The sequence below is a fragment of the Rattus norvegicus genome, chromosome 2, assembly GCF_036323735.1.
Source record: "Rattus norvegicus strain BN/NHsdMcwi chromosome 2, GRCr8, whole genome shotgun sequence".
NCBI classification, from domain to species: Eukaryota; Metazoa; Chordata; class Mammalia; order Rodentia; family Muridae; genus Rattus; species Rattus norvegicus.
Window position 1 is genome coordinate 216,252,744 of NC_086020.1, and position 16,760 is coordinate 216,269,503.

Consider the following 16,760-nt stretch of genomic DNA (forward strand, 5'->3'; position numbering starts at 1 on the left):
TGCTCAGAATACCCATGATACAACTCACAGAGCATAGGAAACTGAAGAAGAAGGAAGACCAAAGTATGAACATGGACAAACGCTTCAGTCCTACTCAGAAGGGGGAAGAAAATAATCTTGGGCTCTTGGGCGGTAAAGGGAGGGAGGAATCTAGGAGTGAGGGAGGAAGGTGTAGTTTCAGATGTAGGAGGAGATGGGGGAGAACTACAAGGACAGAAATTTGAAAGGAGGTGTGTAGCAGTGGGGCATGGGGAACTGGAGGAAGACACTAGAAAATCCAAGATGCCAGGGACCCAAAAGAATCCGAGGACCCAACCTGAGAGGCTCTGCTAGAGCCTGACCAATACAGATGCACATGCTTGCAGCCAATTATGGGACTGTGCTCAGGGTCCCCAATGGAGGAGTTAGAAGGAGGACTGAAGGAGCTGAAGGGGATTACAACCCCATAGGAAGAACCACAGTATCAACCAACCATAGCCCCCAAAGCTCCCAGGGACTAAACCACCAACCAAAGAATACACAGGGGATACCCATGGCTCCAGCTGCATATGTAGCAGAAAATGTCCTTATCTTGCATCAATGGGAGGGGCATCCCTGGGTCCTGTGGAGGGTCTTTTGCCTAAGTAGGGAAATGCTATGCCCTCATAAAGGCAGGGGTAAGGGAGAGGGTACTGGGGTCTTGTGGCTTGTGGAGGGGAAACTGGGAAGGGGATCACATTTGAAATGTAAATAAATAAAATAACAAATTGAAAACAAAAGAGAGCAAAAAATCAGAGAGAATATGGGAGAGAGAGAGGGACGGGGAGAAGCAGAGGGAGGGACGGAGAGAGGGAAGGAGGAAGGGGGAGGGAGGGAGAGAGAGAATGAAAGAGTAAATAGGGAGAGGATACAGTTTTACATGGATATTTTTAGAGACAGGTTGCAGGTAAAGATAGAATGAGCCAGAGAATGAGAAGGAACTAGACTAAAATAGATTGCCAGAGTTAAAGTTCAACCAGAGTGATTCATTGAGAAGCTGAGAAAAGTCAATTTGAATAAGTTAGCTTGGAAAGGAGTTTTGAGCCAGAAGAGTTGAGGTAAATCAGCCAGCTAGAGCTCAGAAAGAACTAGACAGTGTGATTTTATTCAGCAGTAAGCCTATGAGATGACAATTTAGTCTGGTAAATCAAGATACTTTTACAACAAATAACGTGAACACTTGGTTCATTTAAATAAGATACTATTTATAAAGGCAATAAATTTCAAGTTACATTATGGAGTTTTTTTTTTATTTCACCCATCTTAGTTTATATATGAGATTTTTATCTTCAGTTCAGAAAAAAATATTTTCCAACAGACCTTTTTGGAATACGCCAGTGTAGACATAGTTTATTTTGAGTTTCTGTAACATTGTGACCAGGTTAATTAGCACTGTCAACACAACATAATTCTTTAAAATATCTACTCTCATCTTCATAGCTGAAGTAGTTTTTAACAGATAAACATTAGCCAAGATTTTGGAGCCTCCCTTCAAATACTTTGTTACTGTTTTCATTTGTTTGTCATAATTCATCAGGTAATATTGTCAAGCAAAGTTTACCTGTTCTGTGGGAATATCCATCTATCCTGTAGATTTTATAATTGACTATCCCTCTTATGGATTAAGAAATGCAGTAAATTTCTTATGAAATAAGAAATTTCTATGAAATTCGTAGGCAAATGGTTGGAACTGGAAAATATCATCCTGAGTGAGCTAACCCAATCACAGAAAGACATACATGGTATGCACTCATTGATAAGTGGCTATTAGCCCAAATGCTTGAATTACCCTAGATCCCTAGAACAAACGAAACTCAAGACGGATGATCAAAATGTGAATGCTTCACTCCTTCTTTAAATGAGGAAAAAGAATACCCTTGGCTGGGAAGGGAGAGGCAAAGATTAAAACAGAGACTGAAGGAACACCCATTCAGAGCCTGCCCCACAGGTGGCCCATACATATACAGCCACCCAATTGGACAAGATGGATGAAGCAAAGAAGTGCAGACCGACAGGAGCCGGATGTAGATCGCTCCTGAGAGACACAGCCAGAATACAGCAAATACAGAGGCGAATGCCAGCAGCAAACCACTGAACTGATAATAGGTCCCCCGTTGAAGGAATCAGAGAAAGAACTGGAAGAGCTTGAAGGGGCTCGAGACCCCAAAAGTACAACAATGCCAAGCAACCAGAGCTTCCAGGGACTAAGCCACTACCTAAAGACTATATATGGACTGACCCTGGACTCTGACCCCATAGGTAGCAATGAATATCCTAGTAAGAGCACCAGTGGAAGGGGAAGCCCTGGGTCCTGCTAAGACTGAACCCCCAGTGAACTAGACTATGGGGGGAGGGCGGCAATGGTGGGAGGGTTGGGAGGGGAACACCCATAAGGAAGGGGAGGGGGGAGGGGGATGTTTGCCCGGAAACCGGGAAAGGGAATAACACTTGAAATGTATATAAGAAATACTCAAGTTAATAAAAAAAAAAAAAAAAAAAAAAAAGAAATGCAGTAAAAAAAAATCATGAGGCTAACCAAAGCACAGTGAATATCTACTACTATTAAACTCCTTATATATTGGATAAATATCCTTCATAAAGAGATTGATCTGCATCCTTGTTTATATTGATGTATATGCTCCATATTCCTGCCTCACAAAACATATGCCTTGGAAATACATATAACTTTATGTCAAAGAGCCAAAATTAGGGAAAAGCTCCCAAAGAAGACCCTTTGCTCTTTATCATCTCTTGGGAGCAGATGCTGTCTTCTGTCCTTTTAGGAACAGACAGATAATATGTGTCATTACATTCTCCTCATAAGAAAGACACATACATAACACTACTTAGAACAATGATACATATAACACAGAGTAGCAATACAGCTGTGAAGGGAAGCATAACTTCCTTATCATTCTCTACGCTTCAAAAGATGTGTGTCTCAGAAAATTTGAAAAACTTATATGCATCTTTTTCTAAGAAGCACTTGATTTCCAGGATTTCTGACAAAATACTGACAAAATAACAATTTCTTAAAATTAAAATACATTGCTCTTGCTCTTTCCTTCTTTCTCCTGCTTCCTCCCCATTCCCTTTCCCCTCTCTCTATGTGTTCATGGTCGGTCTCTATTTCTCTTCTCTTCTCTTCTCTTCTCTTCTCTTCTCTTCTCTTCTCTTCTCTTCTCTTCTCTTCTCTCTTCTCCTCTCCTCTTCCTCTCTCTCTCTCTCTCTCATCCACCCTCTTGAGTCCCCTCCCCATGCCCTAATAAACTCTATTCTATACTAAAGAAGTTAGAATATATTAATAAAAAGAGTGTCCTTAAAAATCACCATGCCAAATAAGCATCAACTAAACACATCTCATATCAGCATTTATGTCTCTAATTTAAATTATTAAACTATCAATCAAATACTGAACCACTCTTTCTTAACTGAATGCCTTATGGAAATCATGAAGAAATAGAGCCAGAGATCTGCAAAGCCAGGTGACTTCACAGTGCCATGCATATCTTTCATGTCTTTGGTTGTATCTCTCCATATGACCATGGGCGAGCCTGGCATAGCTTGGGTGTCTTCTAGTAGTGATAAAAGGGATGGTAGAGATGACTAGCAATGTCATCTCTAGTAGTATACAACTAGAGGCACACTTAAACTTTATTTGTCAAATGTGAAAAGCATGGAAGAATTCTTAATGTTGATAGAAATTTAAGTGGAAGCATTTACACAGCAAAATGGATTTCACTCACTTTTTCACCTGTGCTTTCTCAATTTGTAGGTACAGTGAAAATTATGGAGCTTCTTTTGAAATCAAGAGTTTAGAGGCCATCAGAGGATATTAATGTTTTTTCAATTTCAAATTCTAAATAGTTGCATGTATCCCAAATTAAAAATTTACAATAATACTTTCATATTGCCTAAAGAAACTAAGATTGAAAATCTTGCAAAACAATAGATTTTTCTGGCAACACATACACTTTTAAAGATTACCCCATGTGTAATCATTGCAAAAATCACAATTTGTAAATTCAATTTAAATGTTAACTTTTTAATTTACTTTTGTGTTTGAAAGTTTTAATTTTCTTTTTTATATAATACATTCCAACCATAGTTAGTTTCCCCTCCATTCATTCTTCCCAGTCCTCAAACTCTATCTCCCCTCAAATATAAAAGATGTCATATATATATATATATATAACTATAAAATGTACTTTGTGAAATATATTGCATAATTATCATCTTTATAGTATCTAACATTCATATCACCAATTTTATGTTTTGAATTAAGGTATGCAAACTTACACAGTTCTCATAATAGCTATCTGTTTTCAAAGTCTACTTTATCTTATAAAAATAAATTTCCTTCCCTAGTCCCTACTTAGCCTTTTACCTCACTATTTTTCAGGGTAGCAATTCTGAATCTTACAGAGATGTTCCTCTGTAAGTTTATTGATTTGTCCACTGAAATAAAGGCCTGCAGTGCCTGAACTCTCTGTTTTCAATGCCAGACTTTCCTTCATGTAGATCTCTCATGATATACATAGCCAGTATTGGCATCTACACTTTCAGTTAAGAAAACTGAGACATAGAAAGATTCCATGATCTAACCTGCTTTTGCATTGGATTTCCTACACACTTAGCTTTAACCTCTGTGCTGGCTGAGTGGTGGTCATGGGATAGTAGCAGGCTACTGGCCTATCACATGGGCCTCCTCACAAGAAGAACCAATGATGGCATACAGGATAGTTAAAATAGCTTCCATCATCTGGAAAGCTGCACTGCTCATTGTACCTTCAACAATGAACTTATCACTGCGGATGCCCTCCTAAAGAGGGATAAAAAGAGTATAAATAAGCACCGGCCACAATAAAACTTAACCTTTCCTTCTGGCCAGAAAAAGTGCCTTTAAAAAATTATAAGTAGTATATAGTATATAAAACTATATAGTAATAATATATATATATATAATATATTCAATCCTTTGTTGTTTTGTTAATTTATCTGTTTGCTGTTGTTTCTGAGACATGGTTCTCTGTATAATAACACTGCCTGTTCTGGACTCCTCTGTAGACCAACCTGGCTTCGAACTCAAAGACATCCATTGTCTCTGACTCCTGAGTGGTCAGATTAAGGGAATGCACCATCACACCTGGTTTGTATTCTGTCATTATTGAAATATTTATTTGTTGCTTATTTACTGCTGCACCAGTATAAACTCACTGAGAACATGAGCACAGGAGTCTCATCACATGATTGCTTCCAGAGATGGTACTTATGGGGAAAAAAACCTTATTTTAAATATGATATAACCAAACTTAAGACTGCATATTCATATTTCTATTATCTTTTTAAGTTGTGGGTTTTTATTTGTGAAAGAATTATTTGATTTGAAGGTAATAAAATATTTTCAGTATTGCCCTATACTGTGTATATTTTCTTGGGATTCAAGGAAACCAAAGCTCAGTATTTGAATGAAATTATTTTAAAACAAAAACATATTAAATATGTAATAGACATTTCAAATATTATGCTTCTAACTTCATATTTGGTTATTACTAGCCTTTCTTGTTTTTATCTCCCAACAAACTTGTTTGGCTTTGCTTTTATACCAAATTACAAATGAAAATTTGCTCATTTAAATGTCAGAGATATTAAAACGAATATTTTTCATCTATTATTGCTATTTAGAACATGGGAAGAAAGCTAACATTAAGTAAATGGGTAAAGTGTTTCTAAATAAAATATACAATCTTTATAATTTTCCTTTCTTTTTCTTATTGAAGTGTTCACTTCAGTGTTTAATTGGAAGCCTGATTAAATTCCAGTGGATGGATTTCAAATAACTAATAGTTTTGGTTTTCTTTTATTGAAACTAGATTCTTTTCTCATATACTATCTCTTTTTTTTAAATAATTCATTTATTGTATACACACCAGAAGAAGGCATCAGATTCCATTACAGATGGTCCTGAGCCACCATGTGGTTGCTGGGATTTGAACTCAGGACCTCTGGAAGAGCAGCCAGTGCTCTAAACCACTGAGCCACCTCTCCAGCCCCTCATATACTATCTCTTGTCTACAATTTCTGTCCCTCTACTCCTCCTAGTTCCTTCTCTCCTCCCCACTCCCCCAGATCCAATCCCTTTCTGTCTCTCGTTACAAAAGAACAGGATTCTAAAAGATAACACTGAATTTGACAAAATAATATATAATTAGTTAAAGTAAAACGCATCACCCAAGACTTGACATTACAATGAAACCAAAAGAAAGGACTCCCTACAGCAGGCACAGTTAATCCCCAAGCTGGGAGGAGAAAGACCACTGACCCCAACCATCATGGCCAAATGAATTAAAGCAAGCAGTTAATCAAAGCAAGATGTGTTTTCTTTGTGTGCCTTGGCTGCCTTAAAGGCAAGGTTCAAGAGGTCAATATTGGACAAAATACGTGGTGTTACAAGAGCAGAATATAAGCACACCATGTTACTCATAATAACAGGAAGTCACAAGAACCCTTTGAAACAAAGGTAGGGTTGGAAGATGGCTTTAAAACAATGACATGTGCAAGAATAAATTTTAAATCCATTTTTTCTTCCAGTCCCTTAGTTCCCATCAATAGTGAATCTGAGACTAATGATTTATTAAATGCACAGGCCATAAACTTTGGTTCATTCTCTGACTACTTGAAACTTATTTAACCCATTTAAGCTATTCTATGTCTGCCACGTTGTTCGTTACTGCTCCTTCAGTCCTGGCCTGCTTTTTCCTTTGCATCCCCTCAGCATCTCCTTGCTAGTTTACCTCCCTTTTCTTGGTCTTTCTCTTGTCGGGTCTGTTGAGGTTCTCTCCCAGTCTCTCCTTTATCTCTTATTATTTCCCAGAATCCTCTCTCTCTTCCAGTGTCCCACTTCCTGTTTCCTGCCTCAACTCATTGCCCATCAGCTTATTTTATTGATAGGTGATGCTTATAAGAACTTCTCTCTACAAACATGGCTGCGAACAAGCGATACAGAACCATTTGTAGTTAAGTTACGGATGGTGAATAGCCTAATCCTTGAGAAACAGAAATTTAACCATAAACAGGAAAGATCACAGCTTATCTTTACTATAAGGTGGCTTTTAAGTCTAAGGTGGAGGCAGGCTGGTTCATCAGCACGAAAATCAGAGATCCACTCTTTCCTAAGGTCAGGAAACATAAAAATTTAAGTTGAGAGCTAGAACATCTATGTAGAGGACCGGGTGTAGACCTATGCAGGCCCTGTGCTTGCCGCCTCAGTTTCTCTGAGGTCATACGTGCCTTGCCTTGCTTAGTTAATTTGAGGACCTTGTTCTCCTGTGCTCTCATCCCCTCTAGCTCTGATCCTTTTCCCACCTGTTTTTCAGCAGTGTTCTTTGAGCTCTGAGGACGTGCCAGTCAGAACCCAGGTTAGAGCCCTGTGTTCTAAGGACTCCCTCTTTGCCTAATGTCTAGTTCTAAGTCCTTGCATGTATTCTGTCTGCTGCAGGACGAACTTTCTCTGAGGGTGGCATTGATTGGTTGCCCTGGTCTGCTCAGCTAGTGTGCTCCAAGTGAATTGGCTGCTGTTGTTAGAGGCTGGGATAAGAGGATGAAATGAGCAGGGTGGCGGTGGGATGGGGGGAGGGGAGCTGACAGAGATCTTTGTGATCCACTGGGGATGGAGTCAGAGAGGAAAGGGAAACCACAGGATGTACTCAGTTACAGGGCTGAAGATGAAGCTAGGAGGGTCGGTTGGGTAGAAACGGAAGCCGGCATGGTCCTTCTGTCAGTATATTTAGTCTGTCGATATTTTCATTTATATTATTCAAAGTTCAAGGTTAAGTTATGATTCTGGCATTAAGAAATAAAGGTGGAATTTTATTTTATAATCTAATTTACATATTTTACAGACTGACTAAATTAAGGTGGGCATGTTAGTTTCCAATCCTTTCATACACATTTTACTTTTGTTTTAATGCGCAATTAAAAGTTTTGTGCACAGATATCTCTCTTCGCAATATCATCGGTGTGAAATGGAACTAGGAGAATCTGAATATCTAAAAGAAACCTTTGAAAAATGAGTGGATAAAACACACAATAGTGTCAGTTTCCAGCAAGGCAATAAAAATGTGCATTTAAAAATAGTAAGTGCACACGTGACCCTGAGCCAAACCCTAAAAATTAGAAATGTTACAGTAAATAAAAGATAACTTTATAACTCAGGTAATAAAGGTATATCTTAAACATGAAATGTCTTAGCTCTTCAAAGCAAAGGCAGACGTCTATGGATCAGAATACCAAAATAAAAACCCTTCATGGTGGACCACAACTAGTTATGATTTCTCATTATACAAATGTGCCTGGAATTTCCCTATTAAAGGAGAATCATTAAACCCAGGAACTGCTGACCTCCAGGTCAGAAATTAAAACCAACCCATTCTATAACTTCATTTAAATTTTAATGCCTCTCTCATTTCCTGGAAAAATCTCATCACAGGGATCGTAATTGCGAATCGGCCATCATACACAGTACAAGCACTTAGATTTATTTAAATTAAAAAGTGACGTCTTATATGTCCCATTAGCATACTACAAGGTTGTTTGTAATACATTTAAAAGAGTTAGGTCTAAGCATCTACTTAGATACTTTTTAAAGAATGTAAGCTATGCATTAATAACATGGGTAGCTTCTCAGATGGTAGTGTGGAGAATACAAGAATATAGCACATATGACTCGCCTTTATTCTCTTCCCATGACCCTGTAACTATAATATGATAATTATATGTGTTCTATAAAATCCTGTATATGTATTTTTTAAAGTTATAATGAATAGAAATGGACAGCTGGTTTCTGGCTTTATCTTTATTAATGAGTATATATCTAGCCATAAATTCTTGTATTTCAGTTTTCCTCCTCATAAAAGGGAAATGCATATATTTATTTAGATTTAAATGGTGTGAGAGGCTTGCCCCTCATCACCTGAGTCATTTGGGTGAGCTGACTTGGTGTCATGAGAACATGTCCCTGCTCCTTACTGGCTGCAGCACTCCGGAGAGCAAGTTTTACTCTAGAAATTGCCCTCTTGGAAGGAAGCAATTGTCCACAATGGTATGGACACAGATCTGGCCCCACTATTTGTTTGCGGTGAGGTGGACAGTGATATACTTCCCACCTTGCCTTTTGCCAACTGTGGTGGTCAAAAAAGCTGACCCCAGGTCATGAGAGTAGGAGAGTAGGACAGTAGAACTGGTCCTACTTTTGTGTGTTTGCTTGTATGTTTTCTAGTTTGGGGGTAGTTTACAAGAGTATAGAATGGATAGGAGGGGACAGGGCGATGAGTGAGAGTGAGGTACGTGATGTAAAACTCACAAAGAATCAATAATACCTTAAAAATTAGGTTAGAGGAAAACTCATGTTATACATTTGCAAGCTTCATAGACATGGTTCAGAGGATGGAGCTGGGAGACTTGTCCGTTAAGTCTGGGCAATGTGTTTCTCCCATAAACTCTCTTTGACATAATATAGGGAGATTTAAATAGGAGCATTTAAATTAGCATTGAACTCAAGGGGAATCATTCAAACCTTATTTTCTCTCTGTGGGAATGACACTTAAGTAATTATATTCAAAGGCTGAAACTTGAAGTTTGAACTATAACATTCCTGTTTAATGTTCAATAGAATACTTATAAAAAATGAAAATAAGAAATGACACCATCAAGGACTAGAGTGAGTCTTTTAATTCCAATCTGTATGTTTTATATTTATTCCTGCCTATTTGTGTTTCTCATCATAAATCTGTACAGTAACTATCAATAATAACAGTGCCATGAACATGATTATGCAGTGTTGAAATTTTCTCTGCCAAAACATGAGCCTACTCAGAAAGTTATCAGAACAGGGTAGTTTAATTGTTTGCTAAAGTATCACAGGAATGGCCAATAGTCCACTTGCTAATGTCATTTCTCTGAAACACTTTGAGCTGGACCTCTGTGACCTGCATTGCTTTGAGCACTGCCCTCTTCCTTGATCCTAGCTAGTGGCATGAACCCTGACTCTCTGATTTCAGCATTAAGGGGTTTTATTTGTTTAAAGTAAAAAGCAAAATAAACAGAACAAAACAAAACAAAACTCAAAAAAAAAAAAAGAAAAAAGAAAACCGAAAACCATGGCTCAGTTTTTTCATGAAGTTTTTTCACTTCATTTCTGGCACCAACTTCAGTATTTGTTATCTTTCTGTCTGTTTGTGTGAGTTTTTTGTTTTGTTTTGTTTTTTAATAAAATACAGTGAGCAAACACTTGTGTGAAAGAAACAGTTTATTTTGCTTATGATAGGCAGAAGTATGGCACCCCATGGGTAGAGAAGGAAGCTGACATTACCCAACGAAGTTGTGTAGAAGAGTAAACAAAGGAACGGAAGGTTGAGGCTGTAAAATTCGGTTCCATTGACCCACTTCCTCCAGCAAGATCACACTTTCTAAATCTCCCCAAACAGCACCACCCACCGGAGACGAAGTCGTCAAATACCTGAGCCCACTGTGACATTCTCATCCAAACCAAAACACATAGTTATGAAAGGCAACTCACGGAACATGAACTCGTGATCGCATAACATGAAAACAATAAAGGTCAGTGGAATCATGCACTACAAGTCTCGAAAACCAAGAACCAGGGTTATCTATATTCAAGGGTAGCAGAGAATTGATCTTAATACTCAGAGTGGCTTTAACTTTATTCCCAATTTTATTGTATACAAGTATTTCTTTGATTTAATTATACTCATTGAAATATGTGGTTTTCTGCTTTACTCAAAAAACTCAAAGGTAACTGTATTGGAGAAACACACTCAGAAACTCAAAGGAGATGTTTAACATAAATGTGAGTATTGCTTGATCAGATCAAATGGCTACATGAGTCACCAGGATGCTAATAGGTCATTCATGTCTTTGTTCAGATGTCACTTTTTAAGTGATAATTTTAAGTCAAGTGTGTGTGTGAGTGTGTGAGTGTGCATGCAGTGTTGTGTGCAGTGTGTGTGTGTACAATGTGTATTGTGTGAGTCATGTGTTGTATAGTGCAGGTGTTTGTGCAGTGTCTCTGTGTGTGTATAGTATGAACATATGCAGTCTGTGTGCAGTGTGTGTGTACATTGTATGTGTGCAGTGTGTGCATGTGCAGTGTGTGCAATGTATATACAGGGTGTATATATGTGAGTGTTTATGTACAGTGTGTTTGTGCAATGTGTGAAGTGTGTGTATATATGTGTACATGTATGCAGTATGAGCAGTGTCTGTGTATATAGTATGTGTTTGTGCTGTGTGTACACAGGGTGTGTACATGTTCTCCATGTAGCCCAGAGTGTGCTGGATTCATGAATGTTTTGCTTCAGCATTTGATATACTAAGCTTATCCATGTATATCATTATGTTCTAGTCATTGAATATCTTACACTGCAAAATCACTGAGTTCATATCCATTTTGTCTTCTATTTAATTTGTACCTTTCATTATAGCACTCAACTGTGGTATAATAAAATTGTATTCTTGCCTACTTCCAAATTTATTTTAAATATTGATTTTCATACTTTTGTTTTTCCCACTTTCCTAGTGAAGCACCTGTCTCCCAAGAGGCCCTGAAAGTTATGTGTTGAATATATTACAAACGGATACAAACTGTAACAAACTAAAACAGTTAAGATTAAAAAAATAAACACAACATTTTATAGGAGAATTTAGATACATGCTAAATCTGCAAATTTGTTTTTGTTGCAGATCAATGAGGATAAAGTAGCATTCTCGATTTAAAAAGCAAGGAGCCATAAGCTCTAATCCTTTCACAAAACATACAGCCTTAGAAGTAAATACTAATTATTTTCTATAAAATATCAAAGCAAGAAGAAATGATACTGGAAAATAAAATAATACACCAATTAAAAAACAAAGAGTGACAAGTTTAAAACTAGACATCAATCCATAAGTTCCTCAGACAAGCATCTACATAAGAAGTGGATTTATATATTCATAACTATCGAACTGCAATAAAAATCCATATGGTGGATTATGTACTACTGTTGTGGGTACACAGAAGGAATTACATTCAGAAGAAATAATTTTCTACTGTTCTATAAAGCTGTAACAATTTTTCACAATCATAAAGTAGTGGGCCTTCTATTTATCTATTATGAAATTCAGAAAGTCGTTCAGGCTTTCTCCATGCTGATAATGAAAAATAAATTTATCGGGCCTTAAACTATTTCCAAGATTTTTAACTCAGTATATCGGCTCCACTTTCTGCCTTCTCCTTTCCCAAAGATAAATTAATGTGTGAGACCTGGACTGAGTGTCGCCCTGGGTGTTGGAGATTACCGGCTAACCCAGAGGACCCTGGGTCATTGAAATAACAAACTTTTTCAGGCAGTCGTTATTTGTCTGTTCTGCCAATGCCAGACTGTTTTGTTCCTGGATCTTCATAGGTACTCTCTTGAATGTCAGTTCCAATCACAACGGGAAATTTAGCAAAGGGATCATAAACATTTCAAAACTAACCTGTGTTTTGTTTTACAAATTTCCACAGGGTCACAATCAGTGTACACATGATGAAGTATGGGTTAGATACTATATATTATTTGGGAATTAAGTATTTCCCAATGATTAATTAGCATGTTTGTAGTCTGCTACTCAGGCCTTATCCATGATATGAGGTGATGAGAGATGAATAATTTATTTCACTCATTATTGCAGCAATCTGTAGAGAACAAATAGAGAAAAATGGAGATTCTCTGTAAGAAATACTTTGAAAATTAAAAGAAAAAACATTTAGATGAATAGAAGGAATTAATTTTGGTGCACTAAGAGTTCGGAAAGAAAATATATCTTTCCAGTGGCCAAATAAATTCCAAGACATGGATGGATTATGTAAGACAGAGTTGCATCCTCTCTCTAAAATACCTATGTTAACTCAAACTATAACAATTTGTCCTTAGGTCAGAGTAGTTAACTCATTACAGATACAAATTTTGTGGTGTGTAAAAGGTTCAGTGTTTCTGGAGAGGGAAAAGCAGGTAGTTTGTGCTGTTTTCTGGTGTTTGTAGTTAGTTTTGCAGTCACAAAACCAGAGTATCTACAAGTTATTTGAACTTCAGCTAAGTTTATTAGATATTTTAAAAAAGCAAAATAAAATTAGTCACAATTTAATAACATAGATACAATAAAGGTAAGCAATTATTTGAGTATGGGAAATTTTTATTTTATAGAATAGGTAAGCATAATAATGAGAAGGAAGGTAAATATTTAAGTCTTATCTGCTGATGTATGTGAGCAATTTTGTTATTCCAGTAGAAGAAATACCTTACAAGATGACTACCATTGGGCAGATAGTGCTAGACATTTTTTCTAGTGTGTTCTAAAACTTGGAAGTTAAGTAATGTTCTATAATATAGTTCCTAATGTGTTTTATAAATTTTAAAAGTCAAAATGTGAACGTTAAGAATAGAACTAACTATAGCATTGTTTTATTCAATTCATTAATTAGAAAATATTAGGACAGTTAAGAATTTAAAGACTAAAAATGCACAATATATTTTCAGAGACCTTTAATAAATTATAACCATGTTATGAGATTAGATACAATCTATTTAACCGTAAGAGTGCACGGAATTACCACCTGTACTAAGACATAAGTTTGAAATTAACAAACAAGTTAATGACAAAGTGCCAATGAAATATCAAGCAAAAGTAAGTTATCTGACATAAGTAAGCCATGATTTACTTTTTATTTTATTTATTTTTTATCTTTATTAACTTGAGTATTTCTTATTTACATTTCGATTGTTATTCCCCTTCCCGGTTTCCGGTCAGCATCCCCCTAACCCCTGCCCCTCCCCTTCTATGAAGGCTTCCCCTCCCCATCCTCCTCCCATTACCGCCCTCCCCCCAACAGTCACGTTCACTGGGTGTTCAGTCTTGGCAGGACCAAGGGCTTCCCCTTCCACTGGTGCTCTTACTAGGCTATTCATTGCTACCTATGAGGTCAGAGTCCAGGGTCAGTCCCTGTATAGTCTTTAGGTAGTGGTTTAGTCCCTGGAAGCTCTGGTTGGTTGGCATTGTTGTTCATATGGGGTCTCAAGCCCCTTCAAGCTCTTCCAGTCCTTTCTCTGATTCCTTCAACGGATGTCCCTTTCTCAGTTCAGTGGTTTGCTGCTGGCATTCACCTATGTATTTGCTGCATTCTGGCTGTGTCTCTCAGGAGATCTACTTTTTAAAACTCTCATTATACTATTCTATGTCATTCAACTATTTCCATTTTTTATAACAATTCTTAACAACATACTGGTTTTTTACTAAAAATAGCATCAAAGTATTCTTTTTATTCATAAGTGTGACTAGAATACTTTTTATTCTGAATGTTAAGGGAACTGCCCAACTGTAGAAGCCTTCTTTAGTATGTGTGGATGAATAGAAGAACAGTAATTAGATCCTCTCTAGGATTTTGAATAATAATAATAACAATAATAATAATAATAATAATAATAATAATAATAATAAAAACACAGAGACACAGAAGTTGAGATTGTGCACAATTAGTGATTTGAATTCATGGGCACGGCATGAGCTATCAGGCTGAACATTTTTTAAAACAACTGTTTCAGGCTTTTTCTTTTATTAAAATCTGCTGTTCTTTTTCATTAAACATATTTTTCAAACAATGCTGTTGGTCAAATTCTTTTCCTACCCTCATCTTTATTCAGATTCTGTCCGCCTTCCTAGTCATACCTTCAGATTTTCTCCTCTCTCTCTAAAAGTGAAAACAAAAACAAAGCTTATTCATATAAGTTGAAACAAAACTGACAAACAAAATCCACTAAGATGATAATACCCAACCACGCCACTATTTTTTGAAGCATTTTTCAGATATTTGTATTAAACCATTTGAAAACTCTGTTTAGGTCTATGGGACATTTTTAATTGGGTAATTGATGTTCAATTTTTTTCAGTTCATTATATATTCTAAATGCTGACCTTCTGTAAGATATATAATTGTTAAAGATAATATTTTCCTCCTCCCTAAGCTGCTGCAAATTGTCCTTTGATGTTCAGATGAAAATAACACCAAAAACATGGTACATTTTATGTTGGTCAACTACTCCTACACATGGGGTCTATCCTAGAGTGTGGTTGATATGACCAGTCATTAAATAAGAGAAACTGCTTTTCCTGATCTCTGTGAGTATTAATTATAAATAGTTTCCCTGTGTAGAGTGGCCCTTTCTGTCCAATCTCCCTTCTTGGTGCCTGAATTTTGTCTGGTTTCACTTATACAAGTCTCATGCTAACTGGTACACTCTCTGTGAGCCCATAAATATATCTTGTGCTTAGAAGATGTTCCCCTTGAGGTATCAACTACCTCTGGCTTTTAGAAGTTCTCAGGCACTTCTACATAAATTACTGAGATCTGAGGGAAAGGGTTTGATAAAGACATCGTTCTGTTTATGATTTAATGTTCTGAAATTGCATACTCTCTAGAGATTTTCCAGTTCTTACTGTCTGACGCAAGAAACTTCTCTGAAATGTAGAGTAATATAACTGATATATGTGTATAGCAATATAATAACTATTAAGAGCCATTTTCCTGGTCTGTAATAGGTCACCACATTTGCAGCTGTGCATTACGGATGATTGCTTTAGTCCCATGGTATGTCAGAGTATCTTCTAGCACCATGAACATTACAGGTTAAATTTCTACTCAGACACCATCTCAATTTCTCCAAGTTCAATGATATATGTAAGTGGTGCTTTCAGTAATAGAACCTTACTCTCAAGTTGTGGAGAATGCCAAATAACCTTGGTATTAACCTGCGATGTTTCTGGGCATCCTGGTATACGACTTTAATCCCAGCACTCAGGAGGCAGAGGCAGGTGGATCTTTGAGTTAGAAGCCACCCTGGTCTACACTGTGAGTTTCAGGACAGAAATCTATACAGTCCCCATCCCAAATAACAACAACAACAATAACTACAGCAACAACAACAATAAAAACTCTGATGCTTGTGCTACGAGAATATATGGTACCCTTTTGGCCAGTAAATTACCAAGATATAAACATTACTGGATCTTTACTAGGGTGTTTATTTGCTTATTGTCATGGCATATATAATTGGGTCACTTTTCCCCATTACACGGTGTCTCCCAGACTCCCTTTAAATTCCTGTTATTCACTCATACACACCACACACACACACACACACACACACACACACACACACACACACACAGGCTATTGCTGGAGATGCAGGAATCAAACTTGTTGAGAGAAATGTTTCAGAATTTAGCTCCTAGGTGAAAAAAATAAAGAAAGAAAATAAATGATGGGTCAGGCACAGTCTACAATGGCCCAGGGCTAAATTCATCAACAGGTAGATAGAGAAGAGAATGATTAGCCCAAGACAACAGGAGAAACCCCTTTGAGCCAAACTCTAAGGAAATGTCTAAGTGTCCTGCCTCCTTGCTGCACACAGCAGATATGGATGTTGTGTTTTTGCTGTGGGTCTATGCTTTCATAGGTGTAGGTGTCTATCATATTATCTCAAGATGGGTTTCTCTGAAAGAAATTTTAACCTACTCATGTGCTCTCAAAACATCAACCAAATAAACATATGGGATGGCTTCTTTTGTCTCCCAAGAAAGAGATCATCTTACAAGTTATGTTGGATGGGTGGGTGGCACCTGAGACACTCTGCAGTTTCAAGGTCAACCCT